Here is a 26,675-nt window from a genome sequence, read left to right as displayed (position 1 = left end):
TTAATCTTCATTGTTACCCTACATAATTATATAGAAAAGTAGTTAAAAAAATATTCATAATGACATTCGTAATTATAAAAATTAAAAAATCAAACTCAATTATCAATGAATGATATCATTAATTCACCAAGACATACAAGACTCTCGTACAATTTTGAAGATACCATTCCTGATCCTTTTTTATATTTGACTCTGCATTGCACAAATACACATTACACAACACACAATATAGTAAAACAGCATTTAAGATATAGCTTCTTAATTCTTATTTTGTTTTATTATAGGTTACAGAGAAAACAGGGTTGATAACCACAGCAGTTCCGGTGCAGAAAACTTCATCAGCTTCTAACAATTCTTCCACTGGAACACCACGCTCCTCTACGTACAAATTATTCATAGACCAAAGTTTCCAATTAATTCTTGATTTCAATACTAATTGAAGGAAACAACAATGTAATAAATCACATGATAACCCACTCATTCAATGCTTTATAAGCCTACAGCAAACAACATTAGACCCTTACTGGAAGTAGTGATACTCCACAATCCATATAAACATATTTTAAGTCATGATTTAATCCAAAGAACATGTTTTGCCACAAGTCACAACCAGTATGTGGTAGTGCACAATGAACTCTAACTCAAATCTAATCTGAATACATGTATTCCATTCTTGAATTCTTTCTAATCCAAATATACACTCACTAACATTTCATGCAACTAGTTCTAACACACACTTGATTATAAAAATCTGTTAAGTATACTACCATTCAACATAAATCTGTTATAAATACTTTAGTTCCATTCAAATCTTCACTCAAACTAAACATATGAAGTTGAAAAACATTGCATGAGTTACCAATTTCTACCCCGTTTGCATCTATTCTCTCTATGAAAAATAAATGGAAACAGATAACACACAATTTGATTAACTATATCCAGAAAATAAAATAAGACACAAGCATATCACTTGTTCTTCAAAGAAGCAAGACAATTTCTTAGTACACCACAATACACAACTCTGATATCTGAAATAAAAGAACTCACCTGCAAGATTCTACCTCTACTTAATGTTAATAAAATAACTTTGTTGCTAACTTTGAAATCAAGGCTTCTAAATTCCCTTACTAGATTTTAGAACAATCTCTAGTTATTTTAGCCCATTTTTTAAATTTTTTAATAAAAAACTACCTATTTTATTATTGCAAGTAACACAACTTGTCTAATATTAAGAAAAAAGAGAGACCAATAACACATACCCAATTCTGAAGATCAGCAAGTTGGTCAAGCATAAGCTGAGTCTAAAAAAATATAGAAAAGAAATATACAGAGTTTATTTAGAGAAGAAACCAAAATAATTAGGAAATTAAATACCTGCAAAACTTTAAAGATAGACTAGATATCCAGAATAGCCAACAGTAAAAGAAATTCAAGTCTAATAACTATATATTTAAGCATAACAGCATTGCAAGTCTAATAACTATATATTTAGCCAAGTAAAACACTGCACCTGAATCCCGAGGGCCCATTTTCTCTCAATAGGGATCTGTGATCTCATTCCTACTTGATAGTCCATATAACCTGGAAAGTGCCCAGCAACCGGAGAAGAAACTTCACTGGAATGATTACAATTGAAACCAGCATCCTAAACAGTTACATTATAAAACCATAAATAAGCTTTTCACAATATCCTATTTGAAAAGGAAAACAAAGAAATCTAATACCAAGAACAGAAAATCTACAACTCCAGCACAAAATCCATAAGAACTCGTTCTAGCTAGAAAGATAGATTCCATCACATGAAGTGTAGAAAGAAATACTGGGCTGCTTCCCATTTGATATCATGTCTTTCTTGATCCTTAAACTATTAACAAAACAAAGGCATAACAAAAATAAAGAGCAAGCTGAAGTTGATGCATGCCAAAAGAAAATTTTCCTAAACTTTCTTAGTAACAATCATTTGAATAACTATCAAGGACAACATCATGTACATCATCAAGACACTTCTGAGCAATCCCCATGTACTTCTCAAACAAGTCTTTATATAAATAAACAAAAATCAATACATTCAAATAAAACATCAATATCTTTATATAGATATTTTACCTCTCGAGAGTTATAAGCTGATATAGTTAGGTGAATGTAGTGATTAACTACCACTTTTCAAAAAACCAGCAACTTCAGCTAATTACTTTTCACTAAAATTACTAGGAACGTAGAACTATATATAATAAGGAAACATCACATCAAATTAATTAAGATTAAGAAGAGAACTAGGTGAAGTTAGTGTTGTTGGTTGGGTTAGCTGCAGCCTGATTTTTATATTGGAATTTAATCATGATGAATTGGAATCTATTAACTGCAAAATAAAGTTTTGGTGAAATGCACAATAAGATCATGATAAATTGGATTCTATTACCTGCTAATAAGGAGGTTTTGGTGAAATGCACAATAGAATAATACTATTCATTCATATTCATTAGTCAATATCATGTCTTAATCCTTAAACTATTAACTAAAACACAAGATAGAGCCTCCTTAATCCTTTTTACTATTAAGGAGGCAACACAAAACAGAAGCATAACAAAATAAAAAGAGCAAGCTGATGCATTAAAGGCTGTGATGCATTAAAGGAAAGTAATCTGGATTTTATATATATATATATATATATATATATATATATATATATATATATATATATGCCTTTGCCTCGATCTCTTTCATGTTAAAGCCTTAGTCAGCTCCAAAATATCTCTAAATCAGACTGATTAAGCATGAAAAAGGCAAGTATCAATAGATTATAAACCATGGTAGTTTGTCAAAACATTGAATATCAAAAAAGAAATGGGATTCACAAGTTATAATGCAGTCATGACATAAAATAAAATAAAAAATCAACATAAAACTTAATTAGTGATGATGTCTTGGCATAATTAAAAATCAACCATATATCTTGGCAGCTTCCACGATGATTCTGGGCAACTCTAGTGATGGTGGAAGACCTTCAATAGCAGCCAAACAGAAACGTTGGTTCCCACAACAGTAATGACAGTTACAGTAGCACAAGGAATCTGAACTCAACGAACTCAAGGACAGAAACAGCTCAGGGCAGTTGACACAAGAATTATTGTCGGTCTAGAATTTGTCTTGATAGAAATAGAACTTCGTTGTAAGCATAGTTCCAAACCAACTAATAACTTTTGATTAAATTTTAAAGAATTGGTTGTCACAAAGTTCAACCCCAATAAAAGTAAACCGAAGTATTCAAACCTCGGGTCGTCTCACAAGGAATGGGCAAACATGTGCATCAACATTGGTTAGAATTCCGGGGTCGGGAGTCATGATCAAGAAACTCAACTACTAGACTTAATAAGCAAGAAATCTTAAAGTGCAAGAAACTAAATCAACTAACTAAAGCAAGATATGAGCAATTTCAAACTAACAAGATAACATCCAATGTAACTCTACTCTAGAACTAAGCAAGTAACTATAACTAAAATTAATGCAATTGAAATTTTTGGTTTTCAAAGATGAATAATAAAAGGAACTCTTGGCTAGGCATAGGAATTGGGGTCACTATCCTTGTCTAATAACCATATCTTGACAATTGTGAGGAACCAAGCTCATTAAGTTTACTTCTACACTTGAAGTATATCAAATGGCTTGATCAACATCAATCCATAAGCCCTAACCTAGTGGTGCACGAAATTGTGATTACACTTTTCACAACTCTGCACAACTAACCAGCAAGTACACTGGGTCGTCCAAGTAGTACCTTACGTGAGTAAGGGTCGATCCTACGGAGATTGTCGGCTTGAAGCAAGCTATGGTTATCTTGTAAATCTTAGTCAGGAGATTAATGATAAAAATGATTTTTGTTTCTGAAAAGTAAATAACATGAAATAAATGATACTTGTAATTTAGTGATGAGGAACAAGTTGAGGTTCCAGAGATGCTCTGTTGTCTGAATCTCTGCTTTTCTACTGTCTTCTTCTCCTTCAATGGCAAGCTGTATGATCCTCTCGGATGAAAAATACCAGGTACAATCTCTGCACGGCTAATCAACTGTCAAATTTCTCGTCTCGGATGAAAAATACTAGGTACAGCTACCGCATGGCTAATCATCTGTCAGTTCCCGCTAGCGTCGGAATAGGACCCTTGTCCTTTTGCACACTGTCACTGCGCCCAACATTTGCAAGTTTGAAGCTGGTCACAGTCATCCCTTCCCAGATCCTACTCGAAATACCACAGACAAGGTTTAGACTTTCCGAATCCCAAGAATGCTGCCAATTGGTTCTAGCCTCTACCACGAAGATACTAATCTCACAGACTCGGTCCGTGTATTAGATACCCAAGAGATACGCACTCAAGCTGTCGCCCAATGACTACGTTGAGCTCAGATAGAATGGGAGTGGTTGTCAGGCACGCGTTCATAAGTTTGAGGATGATGATGAGTGTCACGGATCATCACATTCTCCAGATTGAAGTACGAGTGAATATCTTAGAACAGAATCAAGCGTGATTGAATAGAAAACAGTAGTAATTACATTAATCCATTGAAACACAGCAGAGCTCCTCACCCCCACCTATGGGTTTTAGAGACTCATGTCGTAGAAGATACAATATGAAGTGTGAAATGTCATAAGGTACAAAATGAATCTCTAAAAGTAGTTTTTATACTAAACTAGTAACTTAGGTTTACAGAAAATGAGTAACTAAGTGCAAATAGTGCAGAAATCTACTTCTGGGACCCACTTGGTGTGTGCTTGGGCTGAGCATTGAAGCTTTCACGTGCATATGCCTCAAGTTGGAGTTAAACGCCACCCTGGGTGCCAAAATGGGCGTTTAACGCCAAGAATTATGCCAGTTATGGCGTTTTACGCCAGAAAGTTTTTGGCTGGCGTTTAACGCCAGTTTGGGCCATCAAATCTTGGGAAAAGTATGGACTATTATATATTGCTGGAAAGCCCAAGATTTCTACTTTATAAAGCAATTGAGAGCGCGCCAATTGGGCTTTTGTAGCTCCAGAAAATCTATTTTGAGTGCAGGAGGGTCAGAATCCAACAGCATCTGCAGTCCTTTTTCAGCCTTTGAATCAGATTTTTGCTCAGGTCCCACAATTTCAGCCAGAAAATACCTGAAATCACAGAAAAATACACAAACTCATAGTAAAGTCCAGAAATATGATTTTTGAATAAAACTAATAAAAATATAATAGAAAGTAACTAAAACATACTAAAACTATGTAAAAATAATACCAAAAAGGGTAAATTATCCTTTTTCATTATTCTTTCAAGAGCCAACAATTTTAACATTCATAAACTTCACTATAAAAAATATGCACTGTTCAAGCATTCATTCAGAAAATAAAAAGTATTGCCACTACATCAAAATTATTAAGCTAATTTCAAGATAGAATTCGAAATTCATGTACTTCTTGTTCTTTTGCAAATAAAAACATTTTTCATTTAAGAAAGGTGAGAGATTCATGGAATCATTCATAACTTTAAGACATAGACACTAAACACTAATGATCATGTAATGAAGACACAAGCATAATCAAAACATAAAGCATAAAAACCGAAAATAGAAAAGAAAATAAACAAGGAGATTAAAGAACGGATCCACCTTAGTGATGGTGGCTTCTTCTTCCTCTTGAAGAACCAATGAAATTTTTGAGCTCCTCTATGTCTCTTCCTTGCCTTTGTTGCTCATCTTCCTAGAGGTTTCTCCGGCCTTAGGTGCCATTAATGGTTATGGAAAGCAAAAAGCTGAGCTTTTCCACACCAAACTTAAAAGGTTTGCTCGTCCTCGAGCAAAATAGGATAAAAGGGAGTAGAAGAAGAATATGTAATTAATTTTGAAAACTTATTATTGTATGCAAGAAAATTAAAAAGAGTTGAAAAGAATTTGAAAAGATATGTAAGTTTTGAAAACGTTTTGGAAAGAATTGAAAAGGATTGGAAAGATTATTAATTTTTTAAAATAGAAATTGAAAGATGAACGTTTAAAATATGTTTGATGCAAAAAAAAAATTGAATTAAAACATGAAAAATTGAAAAAAATCGATTTAGAAACAAAATTACCTCCCTTGTGTCATCCTGGCGTTAAACGCCCAGAATTCTATCCATTCTGGCGTTTAACGCCCACTTGACTGCCTTTTTGGGCGTTTAACGCCTAGCCAGATACCCTGGCTGGCGTTAAATGCCAGAAATCCTTATTTATTGGGCATTTTTCTGAACGCCCAGAATGCTGCCATTTCTGGCGTTAAACGCCCAGAATGTTGCCTGCATGGGCGTTAAACGCCCATTCTGCTATCCTTACTGGTGTTTAAATGCCAGTAAGCCTGTCCTCCAGGGTGTGCTATTTTTTTATGCTATTTTTTATTCCACTTTAATTCTGCAGCGGTTTTTGTGACTCCACATGATCATCAACCTAAAGAAAACATAAACTAATAATGGAAAATAAAATGAAAAATTAATTATCATAGATAAATAAGATTGGGTTGCCTCCCAATAAGCGCTTCTTTACTGTTTTTAGCTGGACTTTTACTGAGCTTTTAATTTAGTCTCAATTTTGAGCATTCTTGCTCAACATTGCCTTCAAGATAATGTTTGTGCTTACTGTACTCTTTGGGTATGAATCTCACAGCTTTATAGTTTGCAATGTCTGCAAACCAAGGTACTTCCTGAATGGCAACGAGTTGCTCATCCAGGAAGGTTTCAGAGATCTCAGTAGGAGGAGGGGACGCCCCTGCTACTGGCTCTATTCGGGATAGGTGGTCAGCTACTTGGTTCTCTGTCCCTTTTCTGTCTCTTATTTCTATATCAAACTCTTGCAGAAGCAACACCCATCTTATGAGTCTAGGTTTTGAATCCTGCTTTGTGAGGAGATATTTTAGAGTAGCATGGTCAGTGTACACAATCACTTTTGATCCTACTAAATAAGATCTGAACTTGTCAATAGCATAAACCACTACAAGCAACTCCTTTTCTGTGGTTGTGTAATTCTTCTGTGTGTCATTTAAAATACGGCTTGCATAATAAATGACATGCAGGAGCTTGTTATGCCTTTGTCCCAATACTGCACCAATGGCTTAGGGTTTAGGGTTTAGGGTTTATGCAGGAGCTGAATAAGTCTCCAAATATTGAGAAGTCATCCATGAAGACTTCCAGAAATTTCTCCACCATATCAGAGAAAATAGAGAGCATGCACCTCTGAAAGGTTGCAGGTGCATTGCACAGACCAAATGGCATCCTTCTGTAAGCAAATACTCCAGATGGACATGTGAATGCTGTTTTCTCTTGGTCATTAGGATCTACTGCAATTTGGTTGTAACCTGAATAGCCATCTAAAAAGTAGTAGTATTTATGACCTGCTAGTCTCTCTAGCATCTGGTCTATGAATGGTAAAGGAAAATGATCCTTTCTGGTGGCTGTATTGAGTCTTCTATAGTCAATACACATACGCCATCCTGTAACTGTTCTTGTAGGAACCAGTTCATTCTTTTCATTATGAACAACTGTCATGCCTCCCTTCTTGGGGACAACTTGGATAGGACTCACCCAGGGGCTATCAGAGATAGGATAAATAATCCCAACCTCTAGTAACTTAGTGACCTCTTTCTGCACCACCTCTTTCATGGCTGGATTTAGCCGCCTCTGTGGTTGAACCACTGGCTTAGCATCATCCTCCAATAGGATCTTGTGCATGCATCTAGCTGGGCTAATGCCCTTAAGATCACTTATGGACCACCCAAGAACTGTCTTGTGTGTCCTTAATACCTGAATTAGTGCTTTCTCTTCCTATGGCTCTAAAACAGCGCTTATAATTACCGGAAAAGTCTCATCTTCTCCCAGAAATACATATTTGAGGGATGGTGGTAGTGGCTTGAGCTCAGGTTTAGGAGGCTTCTCCTCTTCCTGAGGAGTTTTTAGAGGTTCTTCTGTTTTCTCTGGTTCCTCCAGATCAGGCTTAACATCTTAAAAAATATCCTCTAGCTCTGATTCGAGACTCTCAGTCATATTGACCTCTTCCACCAGGGAGTCAATAATATCAGCGCTCAGGCAGTCTTTTGATGTGTCTGGATGCTGCATAGCTTTGACAACATTCAACTTAAACTCATCCTCATTGACTCTCAGGGTTATCTCCCCTTTTTGGACATTAATGAGGGTTCGTCCAGTTGCTAGGAAAGGTCTTCCTAGAATGAGAGTTGCACTCTTGTGCTCCTCTATCTCCAGCACTACAAAGTCAGTATGAAAGGCAAATGGCCCAACCTTGACAATCATGTCCTCAATTACGCCTGATGGGATTTTAATGGAGCCATCAGCAAGTTGGAGGGATATCCGGGTTGGTTTAACTTCATCAGTCAAACCAAGCTTTTTGATAGTAGATGCAGGTATTAGGTTGATACTTGCCCCAAGATCACATAGAACTGTCTTGGTGCAAGCATCCCCTAATGTGCATGGTATCATAAAGCTTCCAGGATCTTTAAGTTTCTCTGGTAAGCTTTTCAGAATGACTGCACTGTATTCTTCAGTGAGGAAAACTTTTTCAGTTTTTCTCCAATCCTTCTTATGACTTAAGATATCTTTCATGAACTTAGCATAAGAGGGTATTTGCTCAAGTGCCTCTGCAAACGGAATTTTTATTTCAAGAGTCGTGAGATAGTCTGCAAAGCGGGCAAATTGTTTATCCTGTTTCGCTTGGCAGAGTTTCTGAGGATAAGACATCTTGGCTTTATATTATTTAACCTTAGTTGTTGCAGGTTTACTTCCTACAGAAGTGGTTGGAGAGGCCTACCTAAGGGGGTTGTTATCAGCACTTGCAGGTGTCTGATCCCCCATTGGCGTTTGAACGCCAGAATTGGGTGCTGTATGGGCGTTTAACGCCAGATTGCCACCCTTTTCTGGCGTTTGGATGCCAGACTTGGCTTTCCACTGGGTGTTCAACGCCAATTTCTTACCCTTTTCTGGCGTTTGAACGCCAGAATCCTTCCTCTCTGGGCTCTTACTGTCCTCAGAGGGATTTTGGGCAGTGGTTTGGTCATCCTCTGTCAGTTGTTCCTTTCTTGGCTTTCTGCTACCTTGAGTTGAAACATTCAACGTCTTCCCACTCCTTAAATGAACAGCTTGGTACTCTTCTGTTATCTGTTTAGATAACTGCTCTCTTGTCTGATTCAAATGTGCTTCCATATTCTTGTTAGCCTTTTTAGTGTCTTGTAGCATCTCTTTAAATTCTGCTAACTATATTGTTATAAAAAGCAATTGCTGATTGAGTTCAGCAACTTGTTCTGGAGGACTAAGTTCAGTGGATACTGCTTTAGCCTCTTCTTTCATGGAGGATTCACTACTTAAGTACAGGTGCTAATTTCTAGCAACTGTATCAATGAGTTCTTGAGCCTCTTCAATTGTCTTTCTCATGTGTATAGATCCACCAGCTGAGTGGTTTAGAGACATCTGGGCCTTTTCTGTAAGCCCGTAGTAGAAGATGTCTAACTGTACCCATTCTGAAAACATTTCAGAGGGGCATTTCCTTAGCATCTCTCTGTACCTTTCCCGGGAATTATAAAGAGATTCATTATCCTCTTGTTTAAAGCCTTGGATGTCCAGCCTCAGCTGTGTCATCCTTTTTGGAGGGAAATATTGATTCAAAAATTTGTCTGATAACTTTTTCCATGTTCTTATGCTTGCTGTGGATTGGTTATTTAACCACCTCTTAGCTTGATCTTTTATAGCAAATGAAAACAGTAATAGTCTGTAGACATCCTGATCTACTTCCTTATCACGTACTATGTCAGCAATTTATAAGAACTGTGCCAGAAACTCAGTAGGTTCTTCCTGTGGAAGACCGAAATACTGGCAATTTTGCTGCACCATGATAATGAGCTGAGGGTTTAGCTCAAAACTGCTGGCTCTGATGGGAGGTATACAGATACTACTCCCATATGAAGCAGTAGTGGGGTTAGCATATGACCCCAGAGTCCTTCTGGACTGTTCAATTCCACTTAGATCCATGATGGAGAAAGGGATATGAGATAGAAAAATATGGATGTGGAAGAAGGATTATGTTTTGAAAAATAAAAATAGAATAAAAGAAAAATTAAAATATTTTTATTTTTATTTTATTTATTTAATGCTAATTTTAAATTAAAGAGATTAAAATAAAGTAAATGGAAAAAAATATAAATTTTGAAAATTAAAAGGAAATAAACAAAAGAAATGATAAAACTAATTTAATTAATTAATTAAAAAGATTTGAAAAAAAATGTGGGTGACGATTTTCGAAAAAATGAAGAGAGAGAAAGTGGTTAGGAAGTTTTGAAAAAGATATGTCTTAAAATTAAAGATACTTGTAAGAAAATAAATAAAGGAAAAGATTTGAAAAAGATATGATTTTAAAATTTGAGATTAGAAAAGATAAGATAAATTAGGTAAGAGAAGATAAGGAATTTAAATTAAAAAGTTTTAAAATTTAAATTTTAAATTTGAAAATTAAATTTTGAATTTTAAATTTTGAATTTTGAATTTTGAAAAAGTCAACAATATAAGATAAAGATTTGAAAAAGATTTAAATTTTGAAAAAGGTTTGATTTTTAAAAATTTAAATTTAAATTTTGAATTTGAAATTTGAATTTGAAATAAAGTAAGATAAGATTTTGAAAAAGATATGATTTTTGAAAAAGATTTGAATTTTGAAATTTAAAACTAAGATAAGATAAGATAAAAATTTTAAAATAAAAATCTGAATTTTTAAATGTAATTTTCGAAAATTCAATTAAAATAAAGAGAAAAGATATTTTTGAATTTAATGAGGAGAGAGAAAAACAAGTAAAAGACACCAAATTTAAACTTTTAAGATTAAAACAGAAAGAAAAACAAGAACACTTTGAATGTCAAGATGAACACCAAGAACACTTTGAAGATCAAGATGAACACCAAGAACAAATTTTGGAAATCTTTAAGAAAATAAGAACACAAAGGACACCAAACTTAAAAATTTTTATACTTTGGACACTAATAATTTGAGAATGCACAAGAAAAACAAGGAAAGACACAAAACAAGAAAAACTAAAGATCAAACAAGGAAAATAAACAAGAACAACTTGAAGATCAAGAAAGAACAAGGAACATAAAACTCGAAAATATGAAGAACAAAAGAACATACAATTCGAAAAATTTGAAGGAAAATAAAAGCATGCAATTGACACCAAACTTAAAACATGAAACTAAACTCAAACAAAAGACTCAAAGGAAAATTAAAAATTAATAAAGAAAAATAAGATTTTTGAAACGAAAATAAAAGACTCAAATTTAGTGACTCTAAACCAAAAAGATAAAATTTTCCTAATCTAAGCAATAAGATGAACCGTCAGTTGTCCAAACTCGAACAATCCCCGGCAACGGCGCCAAAAACTTGGTGCACGAAATTGTGATTACACTTTTCACAACTCCGCACAACTAACCAGCAAGTGCACTGGGTCGTCCAAGTAGTACCTTACGTGAGTAAGGGTCGATCCCACGGAGATTGTCGGCTTGAAGCAAGCTATGGTTATCTTGTAAATCTTAGTCAGAAGATTAATGATAAAAATGATTTTTGTTTCTGAAAAGTAAATAACATGAAATAAATGATACTTGTAATTCAGTGATGAGGAACAAGTTGAGGTTCCGGAGATGCTCTGTCATCTGAATCTCTGCTTTCCTACTGTCTTCTTCTCCAAACACGCATGGCTTCCTTCAATGGCAAGCTGTATAATCCCCTCAGATGAAAAATACCAGGTACGATCTCTGCACGGCTAATCAACTGTCAAATTTCTCGTCTCGGATGAAAAATACCAGGTACAGCTACCGCACGGCTAATCATCTGTCGGTTTCCGCTAGCGTCGGAATAGGACCATTGTCCTTTTGCACACTGTCACTGCGCCCAACATTCGCAAGTTTGAAGCTCTTCACAGTCATCCCTTTGCAGATCCTACTCGGAATACCACAGACAAGGTTTAGACTTTCCGGATCCCAGGAATGCTACCAATTGGTTCTAGCCTCTACCACGAAGATACTAATCTCACAGACTCAGTCCGTGTATTAGATACCCAAGAGATATGCACTCAAGCTGTCGCCCAATGACTACGTTGAGCTCAGATAGAATGGGAGTGGTTGTCAGGCACGCGTTTATAAGTTTGAGGATGATGATGAGTGTCACGGATCATCACATTCTCCAGATTGAAGTACGAGTGAATATCTTAGAACAGAATCAAGCGTGATTGAATAGAAAATAGTAGTAATTGCATTAATCCATTGAAACACAGCAGAGCTCCTCACCCCCACCTATGGGGTTTAGAGACTCATGCCGTAGAAGATACAATATGAAGTGTGAAATGTCATAAGGTACAAAATGAATCTCTAAAAGTAGTTTTTATACTAAACTAGTAACTTAGGTTTACAGAAAATGAGTAACTAAGTGCAGATAGTGCAAAAATCCACTTCTGGGACCCACTTGGTATGTGCTTGGGCTGAGAATTGAAGCTTTCACATGCATATGCCTCAAGTTGGAGTTAAACGCCACCTTGGGTGCCAAAATGGGTGTTTAACGCCAAGAATTATGCCAGTTCTGGCGTTTTACGCCAGAAAGTTTTTGGCTAGCGTTTAATGCCAGTTTGGGCCATCAAATCTCGGGCAAAGTATAGACTAGTATATATTGCTGGAAAGCCCAAGATGTCTACTTTCCAACGCAATTGAGAGCGCACCAATTGGGCTTCTGTAGCTCCAAAAAATCCATTTCGAGTTCAGAAGGGTCAAAATCCAATAGCATATGCAGCCCTTTTTCAATCTCTGAATCAGATTTTTGCTCAGGTCCCTCAATTTCAGCCAGAAAATACCTGAAATCATAGAAAAACACACGAACTCATAGTAAAGTCCAAAAATGTGATTTTTGAAAAAAATTAATAAAAATATAATAAAAAGTAACTAAAACATAATATAAATTATGTTAAAACAATGCCAAAAAGGGTATAAATTATCCGTTCATCACCCAGCTACTAATTGACTTAGTAGTAGGTTAGTGTCAATGATTATCAAATTGACCACTAAGGGTTCTCAAATCACCAAATCTATTAGACCCAATGACTCAAGTTTGTCCAATTCCCTTAGCCTAGACCAAGAGTAAAGAAAACTACTCCATAATCAAGGAAAACATTTCATCAAACACATGGTATGCATTAATAAAAGGCATATTCAAATTGCAATTAAATTGTAAATTGAAAGTACCCACTAACAATTATCAATGGAAAACTACTCAAATAATACTACTAATCATGGAAAACATCAATGTATCATCAACAATTCAAGATCCACAAAGTTCATAAGATGAATAAAGAATGGGAAATAATAAGAAAACATAAATCTAACACAAGATCTCCACAAAATTATACTAGAGAATTCAAATTAAGTAATCAAAACTAGAAATCAACAAAACCCAATTCAGAATTCAACAAGAAAAGATCAAATCAAACTAGATCTAGAGAGGAATAAGGGTTTCTCCCTCTAGAAGAAGAAGAACCAAAAACTAGCCAAAATTATGTCTAAGTGTGTAATGAATGATCCCCCCTTTCTCCCTAGTGTTCCTGGGTCTTTTCCATGCAGAATCAGCTTGAATTTGGGCCTCCAGAGCCTTAGAAATCGCCAGGCACTATTTCTTTAATAAGGTCACGTGCTGCTCGTCATGCGTACGCGTCATGTATGCGTACGCATCGCCTGAATTTCGCGATCCACGCGTACGCGTCAAGCGTGCGTACGCGTCGGTAGGGAATTCGCCAATCTACGCGGATGCGTCACTCTTCGTGCGCCATGCCCAGCTCCTCGCACCCACGCGTGCGCGTCGTAGCCGATTCTTCAAAACCCAATTTTTCATGTTCCTTCCACCTTTGCATGCTTCTTTTCTCTCTTCTAAGTCATTCTTGCCCTACAAACTATGAAATCACTCAACAAACATATCACGACATCGAATGGTAATAGAAGATGATCAAAATATGGCATTTTTAAGGCAAAAAAAGCATGTTTTCCATCATGAAGCAGAATTAGGAAGAGAACACAAAACCATGCAATTTCTGTAAATAAGTGTGGAAAATATTGACAAAACCTCCCAAATTCTACACAATATAAAATACAAAATTGGGGTTTATCAGCAGTGGACGTTGAATATGATTAGGACGGCAACAGGGCAGTAGCAACTCACCCCCGTTAGTGGCTCCAATCGCAGCAACTCCAAATCGCGGCAGCAGTGGCTTGAACGGTACCAGTGACGGAAGCTCAGTGACACTCGTGGCTCCAGCGACAAGCCCTTGTAGCGGTGGTGACTGATAAACCCCATTTGGAGGGTTTATCTTGTATTGAATTTAGAGAGTTTTATCATCTTTTCCCACATTTATTCAATGAAATAGAATGGTTTTGTAAATTCTCCTTTAATTGTGCTTAAGAGTGAAAACATGCTTTTGTGGTCTTAAATTAGCTAAATTTAATTCACCTTGATTCCATTGGATGCCTTGATATGTTTGTTAAGTGATTTCAGGTTTAGGAGGCAAAGATTGGATCAAGGGAATGAAGGAAAATCATATAAAAATGGAGAACTCATGAAGAAATGAAGGAATCGCAAAAGCTGTCAAGCCGATCTCTTCGCACTTAATCAACCATAACTTGAGCTACAGATGTCCAAATGATGCGGTTTCAGTTACGTTAGAAAGCTAACATTCGAGGTTTTAAAATTATATAAGATATTCCATAGTTTCACCGTGCATAAGGGTGCGCACACGCACGGTACGCGTACGCGCCGATGGTTGCACATGATTCACTTAATGCAACTCGTGGGCAGCAAATTCTAAGGCATTTTGGGCCCAATCTAACTCATTTCTGATGCTATTTAACCCAAGGATTGAAGAGGGATGAGGCATCTAGTTAGTTAGTGAGTTTTATTTTAGTTTTATCATGCTTTAGTTAGTTTCTAGAGAGAAAAGCTCTCTCTTCTCTCTAGAATTAGGAGTAGGTTAGATCTAGATTAGAATTTTTTAGATCTAGGTTAATTTCATGCTTTGATTTACTTTTCTCTTTGTAATTCTTCTTATCCTACCTTTCTTCTCTCTAGTTTTGCTTTTAATTCTTGTAATCCTTTGCTTTTATGTTCATGCACTTTTGTTCTTTTCTTTTCCTTTTAATGCAATTTATATTTTCATGTTCCTTTATTGTTCATTTGATTTGTTGTTGTTTAATTCCTTGCAATTGAGTAGTGTAGATTTAATTTCCTTGCTATTTTACTATGCTTTCCTTTTATGCCTTCCAAGTGTTTGATAAAATGCTTGGTTGGATTTTAGAGTAGAATTTTATGCTCTTGGCTTGGGAAGGTAACTTAGGAACTCTTGAGTTACTAATGTCCAAGTGATTGACAATTGAGAGCCATTAAGTCTAGATCTCACTAATTGAATTGGTGGAGAACTAGGACTTATGGACTTGGATTGACATAGCTCATTTGACTTTTCTTTATTAGTTAGAGGATGACTTAATGGGGTTGATCCTTGCCAATTCTCATGTTATGGTTAGTGATTAGGATAGAGATCCTTGACCACCGAGCCTTGCCAAGACCTTTTTAGCTATTAGTTTACTTCCTTGTCATTTATCTTTCATGTCTCTTATAAAAAATCCCAAACATAATCCATAACCAATAACAAGAACACTTTATTGTAATTCCTAGGAAGAACGACCCGAGGTTTAAATACTTCAGTTTATAGATTTTAGGGGTTTGTTTTAGTGACAAACAAATTTTTTGTATGAAAGGATTAGTGTTGGTTTAGAAACTATACTTGCAACGAAGATTCATTTGTGAATTCTAAACCGTCAAGAATCCGATCATCAGCGATAGATCAACGGCTCAGGGTGAGGGAAGCTCGACGGTGCACAGTGACACGAGCACAACAGCGGCTCCTCACAGCTTCGTGGGTGGTGACGTCGACGAGCCTGGCTTCGATGGTAGCGATCGTGGGTAGCTCCTCTCGAATATGTTTATCTCTCTCTCTCATGTGCGACACGACGGCGGCATTCGACGGCAGGGAGGACGACTTTCCACAGCTCTGAAGGTGGCAATAGCTGCAGTGGCGCTGCGGTGGTGACGGCTGGGCAGGCCTTTCCTCTCTTCTCTTCTTCTCCCGATCCCTCTTCTCTCTACAGTGGCTGATTTTGTTTGTTACGTTGAAGGAGGGTAAGGTTGTGGCTGTTAGGGTTAAGAATTGAGGAAATTAGGGTTTTCTGAGTATTTGGGATTTTTGGGATTTAAGGTTAGAAATTAGGGATGTTACGGTGAGTGGTGATGGCGCAGAGTCTTCTCTGATTTGGGGGTGATGAGTGGTGATGGCGCAGAGTCTTCTCTGGGTTGGTGATGCCTCTTTTGTATTTGGAATCGAGATACTAAGAGATCGCTCTCAAGGTATTCTTGGATTATTACAAAAGAACTATATCGAAAAGATTTTAAGTAGATATAACATGGAATGTTGTAGACCAATGGACACACCCGTAGCTAAAGGAGACAAGTTCAGTCTCAAACAATGCCCTAAAAATAATATTGAGAGCACAGCAGTGCATGATAAACCTTATGCATCAGCACTAGGGAGCTTAATGTATGCTCAAGTCTGCACATGTCCCGATATATCATTCATAGTGAGAGTGTTGGGTAGATACTTGAGCAATTCGGACATGAATCATTAGATAGTTGTTAAACGCGTAATGTGTTATTTGAAGAGAACAAAGGATTACATGCTTACTTATCGGAGATTAGAAAATTTGGAGTCATTGGGTATTCTGATTCTGATTTCATGGCAGATGGTTGTGAAACTTTGTCACTAAACTTCGTATAGTAGATGACATTGAAAGGCCACTAAAGATATTTTGTGACAATAAGTTAGCAGTACTATACTCCAACAACAATAAGAACTTGACAAAATCGAAGCATATAAACATCAAGTTCTTTGTTGTCAAGGAGAAAGTTTAAGAAAAACAGATTTTCATAGAACATATAGAAACAAAGTATATGCTAGTAGACCCATTACCAAGGAATTGATCCCTAAAGTTTTTCATGAGCACACTACTCGGATGGGTGTCAATATTTATTATGCCTTGGTTTAGTGGGTGTTTATTTTATGCTATATGTCCTATGACAGATATTGAATTATTTTCTGCAGAATTAAATTGATGGTTTATTTCATGTTAAGTGAAATGTTCATTTTGCAATATTTGTTTTGTGTTTGATCTCAATAAAGTTTTAAAGTTGGATCAGCTGGAAATAGACATGCATGAGATCACTTGGCATGTAATTTCCATATTACTCATCCAAATTTGATCTATGTCGTTAAGTACATTAGGATGGTGACTGTCGTGGTTTAGTCACAACATTAATGTGATAAAAGCTGCGGTGATTCAATATCTAATATATGAGACGGACCAGATTGTTAAAGTAATAAGGGAAATAGCATTCAGATGCGCGCATAAAGATGTGATTATGTCAAGGAAAAATATGTGTATAACCCAAATGGGAGATTGTTAGGAAATTATTTTAATTTCTTAATTTGTTTGTGGGCAATACATATATTAATTATAATCACAAATTATGCTATTTCAAATTAAATGACTTATATAGTGGTGATCTCATTTATTGTTATAAATGCTAAATTGAATAAGTCATGATTACTTTTTATTTGGAATTAAATGAGAATAAAACCAGATATTATCTTTTGTTCCTTAGATAATTATCTTTTGGATTTTAGATATATTATCTTTTGGACTTTAGATACTATTTTATTTGGACTTTAGGGTTTAATGGGTGTCATGCTCAAATATAAATAGTGCCTTCAGGATTTTGGTCCCCAAGATACCAAAGCCGCCTCAGCAACTCTTTCCTTACTAGAAAAGTTGCAATTCAGCCGTCTAGGAATATAGAAGGCTTTGGTTGAGGAAGATCGAAAGAACCATAAGATCCAAACTCTTCCGATTATGATTCATGTTTATGAATTCAGGTACGCTTCCGCATTCAAGTATTTTATTTTTTAATGATTTAATATGGATAATTTTTGGGTTAAGAAATTCTAAAAAAATTCCAACAAAAGTTAAATGTAGTTTAAAAACCATAGTGTGGGAATAGTGTGTAATAACAAAAAAAATATAGGAAATATATATAGAGAGAACCTAAGTCTCTGTTATTTTTTTGCTTGGGTTTGAGTCATACCCTATCACAATTCCTTCAACTTGGATGTTATTCTGTAAAGAAACAGCACAGAATATCCAACTGAATTCTGTATATAATAAATGGAAACACAGAAAATCAATTTTTAATTAGTTCAAATTAATTAATTTTTTATTGTATAATTATGTTTTAAATTTTTATTTTTTAAAGAATTTAGAATTATAATTTAAGTCTTAAAATTTAAATTTAAGATTTATAATTAAAATTTTTAAAAAAATTTCCAGATACTGAAAATACTAGTTTTATATATTAACTCATGTATAATAATCTACGAAGCACGAATACTTATTTTATTTATGGTGTCTGCGTGTCGGACATATTTCGGACACGACGCTCATTAACACTCATCAACACTTGTACGGCAGGTGCGTCTTTTGTGTCCAACTGTGTCTTAATAAAAAATAAAATTTTTTTTTCTAAACACACTTGGACACACCTAAATAACATGACGTATCAGCATGTTCCAGCATTATTCTTAATATATATTCTTGAAATGAGTTTAGAAATAGTATATATTATTAATTATTAAAATAAAAAATATTTTAAATATTTTATATAATTAAAAATGAATATTAAAAATAATGATAAAGTTAATTTATATTGTAATATTAATAAAATATCAAAATATCATTTATTTAAAAGATACTTTATATTTTACACACACACACATATATATATGTCGTGTCCCCGTGTCTTATAAAAATTTTAAATTCGTGTGTCCATGTGTTCTGTATCATGTCGTGTTCTGTGTCCGTACATTATAAATGTATGTATGTCTATGTGATTTTTAAATAAAAAATATTTAGAAAAAAATTAAAATTAATCTAAAGTTTTTTAATTTTGCATTCATTAATTAGTATTTAGAATAATTGAATAATATATAATTATAAATTATAAATATTATATATATAAAATTATAAATATTAAATTAAATAAAAAATAATTTTGAGGTATTATTATTTGAATTTGCCAAGTTGCTGTTGTCATGGAAACAGGTACCTAATCTTGTGCATTTTTAGTTCTAACTTCTAACACGTCACTTCTTCTTAGTTTTATATAGGGATGGCAATGGGTAGGGTAGGATAGAGTTTGGATTCAACCCTAACCCTAACTGCGGGTTGAGATTTTTATATAAACTCAACCCTATCCGATCCGCGGGTTGAGAATATTCCAACCCTAACCCTACCTGCTTTTAACTCGCGGGTACCTGACCCGACCTGCGGGTTACAAAAAATATACAACATTATTATATAATTTGACGATAATTTAAAATAGAACTTATTTTTATGTAAAAAAAATATTAAATTATCAATTAATAATTTTCTTTTAGTGGTTAAGGATCTTTTGCATTTAGTGAGAGGTCTTTGATTCAACATCCACTTAAAACATATTTTTATATAAGTATATAATATAAATATATATAGAGTGCGGGTTGGTCGGGTAGGGTTGAGACTCAACCCGCACCCTACCCGACCCGCACGAGAACCCTACCCGCACCATACCCTAGCCGCTGCAGATTGGATTGGCAACCTTACCCGATCAAGTGGGATTGGGTTAGGGTAGGGTACATATTGCCACCCCTAGTTTCATATTGTCACACCTAAATTTTGCTATGTGCCATGCGCAGTGTTTTCTTTTCTTAGTTCTTATATTTGATCATTAATGATGAAAGACAATACAAAGAAACATGTGTGACAACTCGGGTAAATACCCATAGTCGTTCTTGAGATTCACGCAAATAACCAATGTAATCCCTAAGATCCCGATTTTTCTATTGTAGTCCTCCAGATAGACCTCCGAACACTCAAAGTGGTCTCTGGATATATTTCTGGTGATGAGTAATCACCGGAATGCTGACGTGGACTCGGTTTGCCACGCTGGAGGGCTCCCAACGGCTAGCTGAGTTGGCGAATTTCTAATTTGTATCCAAATTAATCCCTCCTATTATATTTAACCCTAAATCCCCAAATTCTAAGACACTTCATCTCTTCTTCTTGTTCATCTCTTCTTCTTCTTCTTTCAAGCATGTCATGTGAAACATAAATTATCTGGCTTGTATATACCATCAGGCATCAGGTGTTGTCTTTCTATAATAATCATGAAATATATTAGAAGTCTCAGAAGTCAGCAAGTATTTTTTTTTATGATAATATTAAACATATATGCTGAATGAATCTATGAAGAATTAAATTAGCAGGTGTGTAAATTGAGATTGGTAACACTAATTAGTGGAGAAGCCATGACCAACCTGTAACTAATAAAGTATACTGTAATATTTACTATTCAAGGAGATGATGAAGTATAATTAGTGTGCTTAGAAGTACTTACAGCTAGAGAACCGCAAACAAGAGGCTTTGGTGTTGGAATTCTAAGACAACTTAGACTACCACCTGGGATCACAGAACACTCAGGTTGAGGTCTCTGCATGTCCCTTCCAGGAATGCAGTTAAGTGAGACATCAAAACCCACATTCCTGAAGAAAAGCCTTGAACATTGTTGGATGAACCCAGAAAAGAAATTATAAGCAATAGTCAAATTTGCAAGGCTCCTCAGAGAGCATATTACATTGAGAACTCCCCAGAAAGCTTGTTATGTGCCAAGTTAAGGACTTGAATGTCTTGCAGACAAGACAATGTGTCTGGCACATGACCCATGAGAGTATTGTAGCTAACATCCAGAACTTAAATCTCAGTGAATAACCCTACTCCTTCAGGGATGCAACCAGTTAACTGGTTATTCAGGAACAGAATATCCTTCAATTTAGAACCCATGAATCCAAAACTTGCTCGGATGTTCCCACTCAACTTGTTGTTGGCTAAATTTATCACTGATGCAGGGGAATTTTCAAGATTCTGAGGAATTTCACCTTCAAATTGATTGTTGTTGAGAAACAATGCATCAAGATTCTTGTAGAAGAGTTCTTGAGGGATTGTCCCGGAGAAGTAACTGTTACTGTTAAGGTAGAAAAGGGACATGTGTAAGACCCAGAACCTTTGAAAAGTCTTTTTATGATCAAGTCTCAAATAATATAATTATTTATAGCCTTAAATTCAGAAATTATTTTATTAAAGATAATTAAGGCAAGTTTTGATTTATTGAATTTGAGATAAGTTATGATTATTATCCAATTTTATAATTATTGGATTATTTCCTATATTTAAATTATAAAGTTGGTAGTTGTGAAAAAATAAGGATTTTATATGACTTGGATTAGATAAGTAATATTTTAAATATTAATATTGCTATTTTGGGAAAATAAAGGATTTAATTATATTATTTTCAATTATTGGATTTGAATATTTTATTGAAAATAATTTGTGAAATTGATGAGCAAATAGTATTTTCTACATACAATTAGTGTTGGATTTAATGTGGGTTTTAATTACTATATTATCCACAATTTTATTAGAAATTACTAAAATGCCCCTAACCCTAATTTTGCCAAACCTATTCCCTTCCATCCTTCCTCCACGCTGCGCAGCCCAACCCCTTTCCTCACTGCCTTCACTGCGCAGCAACAACAACAACACACAAAAATTTCCTTTGTGTTCCCTGAAAGAAAAATGAAGCCGAAGGGGGAGTGGGGTGAGGAATCCACGGAGAAGGAAGGAGAGGGGGAAGAAGAGAGAGGCGGCGCGGTGGGTGCCACTGCCATCGTCGCCGCCGTTGCTAGCCAAAGGGAGAAGAAGGATCTGTTCGCGCCGTCACCACGCGGTTGCTGAGCCGTGCCGTCGCCGCCATTGCTGTCCTGTCCCTGGAACCTGAGCCGCACCTCTATCACCGAACCAGAGGAGCTCATCCTTCCTGAGTCACCACCATCTTGCCCCTGCCGGCGAGCGCGAAGAGAGAGGGAGAGCGCGACAGGGGAGACCATCGCCGCCTGGGTCACCGTCGCCGGGCCTCCTTGCCATCGCCAGTCCTGCTTGTTCTGTCGCCGGGAAATTCGTCGCTGTTGGGATCTCACCGCCGCCGTTCCTGTTGTGGCTGGTGTCGCACCGGAGAGCCACCATCGCGGGTTGAGGCTGATCCTTTTGCTGCCGTTTCATCGTTGCTGCGGCTGAGTTACGGCCGTTGGGTCTGACCAGAGAGGAAAGTGGTGACGATGGTGGATGTTGGTGCTGGGTTAGCCCCGCCACTGCTGCTGGCCGTTCCGAGCTGCTTCGCTGTATCTGCCGCCGGAGAATGCAACTTAGTCGCCGAAAAACTCTGCCGGTAAGGATTTTAGTTGAGGTTTCTGCCTTTTTGGATTTCGAGAAGGTTTAACGCTGCGTGGTTTTTATAGTTGACCCACCGAAGCTTCTGGCCGCTGCCGGAGCTGTTGCCGGGCCTGTTCGAAATCGCAGCTGCTTCGTTTCGCTAGTTCAGTAAGTAATTTATGTTTCGAAACGCCTCGCGTTAGTATTCGTATGTGTCTGGTTAATGAATATGAGTTTTGGTAACGTGAGGTTGAGTCCTGATTATTGTATATTGCGATATGGTTATTGCGGATGTGGCTTGAAGCTGAGGTTGCGGTTGTTGATGATTTCGGGTTGAGGCGGAAAGGACTCTGTGACGCGTTTGAGTTATGAAATTTGCGTTTTGAGGTAGGGGCGCTTTCCGAAAACTATAGTTTATTATTGGAATTATTACATATGGATACTGATGTGAGATATGGTGTATTTAGTGATTGTATCTGCCTTATGTATTATTTGATTGACTCGAATGATTATGGATGTTTGTTTGGCTGAATCGTTGTGCGGCTTTGTGAAATATAATATTTTGAAGTGATTCTTTAAAGATTTGAAATCTGAGTTTAATCCGTTGAGGATTGATTTGATTTGAGTCAATTATTTGATGATGTGAAAAGTCGAATGCACTTTTGAATTCAGCCTGGTTTACTTTAATTGAATTGATCTTGGACAAATGATTTGTTACTGAACCGTTTCTTTAAAGCTTTGGAAATGAGTTAAATCGGTTGATATTGAGTTGACTTTGAAATGGTTTTCTTGAGATATGCCACTGAGGCGACTGTTGGATTTAGCTTTCTTTGAATTGATTTCTGGTTTTGAGCTGTTGAAAAAGGAATGAGAAACGGTTTAGTTGGGACCCGAACCGGGTGGCAAAAGTCCAAGTTTTAAGGGAGGTGCTGCCGAAATTTCTACAAAATCCTAGTCTTGTTTAAAAAGTTATTTAAAAAGGATTGGATTTGAGAAGTTGTATTATTTGATTTATTAAGAAAATATTTATATTTTCAAGCTTAATTTATTTAGTGAACTTTATGCCTTGAGTTTGACTTATTTAGAAATGAACTATTTTTACCGTTTGAATCATTGAAGAAGAATGATGCTCTAATATCGATTTCAATATAAAAAGGAGCTTTTAGTGATTTCAAAGGAATCTAGACTTTTGATTGAGTAATTAAGTTTGAGGCATTTTGGAAGAGTTAGAAAAATGGGTTCCAAAAAGAAACCTAAAAGTGGTTTGATTCAAATGAACCGGTTCCTTTTCAAATGAGTTGATTTTTGGACCGGGTTGGAACTTGTGATTTTGTATGTTCGGTTTCATAATAAATTCAATTTTATTTACTTGAACCGAGAATCCATGATTTTAAGAGTTTCAATGAATTTTGAGGAATTGATATAGGTTGAACTTCCCTAAAGACTTGGGACTCTACCGAGAAACTTTTGTTATAAAATCCCATTGTTGTATGGGTGATTTTGAATACTTTGAAATAAATCCTTAACTTGCCATGGTTTTGGAAGTTTTGGAAAGAGAATATCGAGAGTGGCTTTGTTTTAAACAGGGAACTCACTTTGAGTAAATTTGGCTTTATGAGCCTGAGATGATTTGAGAAATGAGATCTTTAAAGCCAAGGCTGAAAAGAGTTGAAATTTGATTTCAAAGTGAAATGGTTTGAGAAAAGTGATTTGTGGCTTAAATGCCGGTTTTATGAATTTGATGATGTTGAATGGTGGAAGTGCTGTTTTGTTATGGGCTGGAATGGCTGTATATGATTATGAATATTGGCTGGTTCTGGATTGAACCATGAGCCGGAATGGCTGTGTATGATATTGATTTATGGCTGATTGCCGAATGAGTTATGGGCCGTATGGCTGACTATGAATTATGAATTTAAGTCGGATGGCTGATATGGATGTTGATCCATGGCTGGGACTGAATGAATATATGATTGAGATACCTGGGTAGTAGCAAGGGTTGTGGTTCGTCCCACTTGCTCCAGGTCAGAGACTGTGACGCCTGGGTAGTAGCGGTAGTAGTGGTGATTCCACTTGCTCCAGGTTGAGCTTTTAAACACCCGCCTGGGTAGTAGCCGCAGTAGTGGTTATTCCACTGGCTCTGGATTGAGCGGGTAGTAGCAATGGGGTTGTAGCTCAAACCTACTTGCTCCGCGATGGGTGTTTCTGTCCATGGTTAGCTACCAGGACGTGTCGGGTTGGCTATATAACCGACAGATGATATCATCAGCCACTAGGGACAGGCATGCATCATATGCATCTATGTGACATTGTTTGGGTGTGCATATTGTACTTGGTTTGCCTTTGTGACTACTTGTGATTAAATGCTATTTGTTCTACTTGCTGTAACTGTTTGTTTGTGCTTGAACTTCCTATCTGTGTTTGCAACTGGGACTCTGTTGGATTGTGGTGATTGGTTGATGGTTGGATTGTTTGGGCCTAAGGCCGTGGTTGAAATGAGATGAGCCGATGGTTGATTTCGGTTTTGTGTTTCTGGTTTGGAAAAATATGAAAGGCTATTTTTGTTTAGCATAGATAAACATTTTTTTTGAAAGGCTTTTGAGTTTTTGAGAATTGAACGGTTCTTCTTTTAGAAAGGATTTTTAGACTTTACTTTTATTGTAAATCGTTGTTTTTGAGAAGGAGGCATAAGACGGTTATTAATCACTGGTACGATTTATCTTCACGTATCCTATTACAGTAATTTCCAAAAATCCTCTACTGAGAACCCTTTCGAGGATGATGTTCTCACCCCCCTACATTTTTTCCCTTTCAGGATATGGGCGTAGAAGTTACAAAGAGTTTATTTAGTTGTTGTTGAGATGCTCTGTATTGCTTTGGATTATTACTTGTTGTACCATCGCCTTTATCTTGATATATTCTGTAAGAGGGATAGGAATTGTATTGGTTAATGCTTGTAATATTATGTATGTATATATATATATATATGTGTGTGTGTGTGTGTGTGTGTGTGTGTGTGTGTAGGTACTCTTTGTGAATTGTTGTAAGTGTATTGTATGTACGGATGTATGTTGTATAACGAAAGTATTTTTGGAGCAATTTTGCGGTTTAAAGTTTTAAACAGGCTCATATTTTAGTATTAAATAGTATAAGTGTCGTCGTAATGTCCGAGCTATCAGAGTTGCGCAGCCGGAAGCGTGAGCTTTGGTAGTTAGGGTGTTACAACATGTCAGTGAGTAAAGATAGCTCTTTGACAAGGGTTCCTTGGAGATTTGCATGGTTGAGATCTATGCTTACAACTACAGTGAATGCTGATGCAGATGCACCCATTTCATCTTCAGTAAAATCACAAAAAACCCCTTTGTAAGAACACACATTTGGACCAACCCATGTTCCTAGAATTTTCTTTGGGTCATCAGTGATTGCAGATTTTCATGCCTGTAGCGTTGTGTAAGCCCCATCCAGCTTTGATTCTGAAGAAGATCCAGAGGGTTGTGGGTTGTTAATCCCTCCCCCAACCCAAATCACTCCTCCTCCACCACCATTGCCAACACCAACACCAACACCAATACCTATAGTGTCTGATATATGCTTGAAAGAAGAAGAAGAAGAGATAAACAAGAGAAAGAGATGAAGTGTCTGAGAATTTGGAGATTTAAGGTTAAATATAATAGGAGGGACTAATTTGAGTAGAAATTAGAAACTCACCAGCTCAGCTAGCCGTTAGGAGCCCTCCAGCGTGGCAAACCGAGTCCACATCAGCACTCCGGTGATGACTCATCACCAGAAATATACCCAGGAACCACTTTGAGTGCTCGGAGCTCTATCTGGAGGACTATAATGGGAAAATCGGGATCTTAAAGATTACTATGAGTATTTACGTGAATCTCAGGAACTACTATGGGTATTTACTCGTGACAACTCGTTAATTTAATTTGTTATCTAGATTGTCTTAGAGGCATGTTAATATCCGGAAATAAAATTATCCCCTGGTGAGTGAATTAAAGCTTCGAAAGGTTCATTTGTTACCAAACAATAAGACAAGATTTTTGAGCAATTTTGTGAAAGATTTGTAAGTGAGTTAATATTTAAATTAGTTTTTAAAATTGTACTCATACTTTAAATTAGTCTTTAAGTGCCACATGTCATTTTAACCACTTCTTATATTTAATTTTTTTTTTCAACTGAGACTTAACTCAATTGATT

The 26,675-nt window shown here is 36.2% G+C and overlaps 1 pseudogene; it reads right to left on the bottom strand.

Moving 5' to 3' along the window:
- LOC107620826 (leucine-rich repeat extensin-like protein 2) lies at window positions 1–26,250 on the bottom strand (annotated as a pseudogene).
- Between the last annotated feature and the right edge of the window lie 425 nt (window positions 26,251–26,675).

The sequence above is a fragment of the Arachis ipaensis genome, chromosome B10, assembly GCF_059453495.1.
Source record: "Arachis ipaensis isolate K30076 ecotype BB chromosome B10, ASM5945349v1, whole genome shotgun sequence".
Classification (NCBI taxonomy): Eukaryota; Viridiplantae; Streptophyta; class Magnoliopsida; order Fabales; family Fabaceae; genus Arachis; species Arachis ipaensis.
This window is presented reverse-complemented; position numbering and strand designations above follow the sequence as displayed.